A 1,885-nucleotide genomic window follows, 5' to 3' on the forward strand; every position below is an offset into this window, starting at 1 on the left:
AATTACTCATGTTTGTTATGGTGGTTGTATTTCTCATTTTTTGTTGTTTTCTACTTTGATCTATATTATGTTGAATAATTCTAGAAATAGTCAATCACACACCCAATTTTACAACTCATTGCCTTGTGCGATTATGAGTAGTGGATATTTTCTGCCTTGTGCAACCTAACACATTACGTTACTCACTCACAATCGCAGAAGTCAATAAATTGTAAAATTGGGCATGAGAATGGTTTTATATATAAGCATACTATGTTTGCACCATTTCTTCCATTTTGGTTGTTACAACTTACAATAAACAGTTATGTTTATATCAATCATTAGGACAAAATTGTAAAATGCCCCTTTTGGGCAAACTAAGCAGCGTTTTATCTTCTTTCTTAAACTAATTAGGAAAATGCCTCTCTTTTGAAAATCGAGTTTCTCAAAATCGATTTAGGCTCTATAGCGGCGTTTTTAAGGAGCATATAGTGACGTTTTTAGGACATATAGTGGCGTTTTATAACTCGATTTATATAAAATCAAGTTATAGGTAAAAAAAATTTAAAAAATTGCCTATAACTCGATTTATTGGAAGTCGAGTTACAAAACGTCACTATAGGTCCTGAAAACGTCACTATAGGTCTTTAAAAACGCCGCTATAGGGCTCCTGAATTTTTTTTTTATAACTCAATTTTGAGAAAATCGAGTTTCAAAAGAGGGGCATTTTCCTAATTAGTTTGAGAAAGATGGCAAAACGCTACTTAGTTTTCCCAAAAGGGGCATTTTGCAATTTTGTCCTCAATCATTATCATATGTATATTTTAGTAATTACATATGAGATGAGTAAACTAAATTGTAAATTATATCCCTAAAATTAGGTAAGTTTGTTTTTTCCCCCCTAAGCTTTAAAATTTTGATCCATTTTTCTACCATTAACTATCGTTTTGTTTTCATGCATGATTATCATAGGAATATTTTACTAATTACATGTGGATGTCATCATAAATTTTAGACTACACGACTACGTCTTCTGTTTCTATAATTCCCACTACTGTCTCCTCCTTTTATCTCCTACTCCATTTCATCTTGTTCAGCTTCTTCTTCTTGCCAAATGTTTTCTATTAAAATTTCGAGCTTTAGCTCCCAAAGAACAAAACTTAAAAAAAAAAAAAAAAAAATCTTTCGACACTTCTTTCACTGTATACCCCCTCCATCCTTCGAAGGTGGAAGAAAGGGTACTTAATAATATATATTAAGTAAGTAAGGCCCCAGAACACTAAAAAGGTGGGGAACAAGAGTTTTCACGATAGGAAAGAAAAATGACTATAAGAAACAACAATTCTCTCTTCTTAAACAACCTATATCCTCCACACTTAATCAGCATTTGATAGATTATCCAACCCTGAGCAATCTTAGTTATTGGTGGGGGTTCGGTTCGTTAGCTGGTATTTGTTTAGTCATTCAGATAATGACTGGCATTTTTTTAGCTATGCATCACACACCTCATGTGAATCTAGCTTTCAGCAGCGTAGAACATGTTATGAGAGATATTGAAGGGGGCTGGTTGCTCTGTTATATGCATGCTAATGGGGCAAGTATGTTTCTCATTGTGGTTCACCTTCATATTTTTCATGGTCTATATCATGTGAGTTATAGCAATCCTAGAGAATTTGTTCGATGTCTCGGAGTTATAATCTTCCTATTAATGATTGTGACAACTTTTACAGGATATGTACTACCTAGGGGTCAAATGAGCTTTTAGGGAGCTACAATAATTACAAGCTTAGCTAGCACCATACCTATAGTAGGAGATACCATAGTGACTTGGCTCTGGGGTGGTTTCTTCGTGGACAATGCCACCTTAAACCGTTTTTTTAGTTTTCATCCTTTACTCCCCTTTATT

The sequence above is a fragment of the Quercus suber genome, unplaced genomic scaffold (genome assembly GCF_002906115.3).
Source record: "Quercus suber isolate HL8 unplaced genomic scaffold, Cork oak 2.0 scaffold_299, whole genome shotgun sequence".
Lineage (NCBI taxonomy): Eukaryota > Viridiplantae > Streptophyta > Magnoliopsida > Fagales > Fagaceae > Quercus > Quercus suber.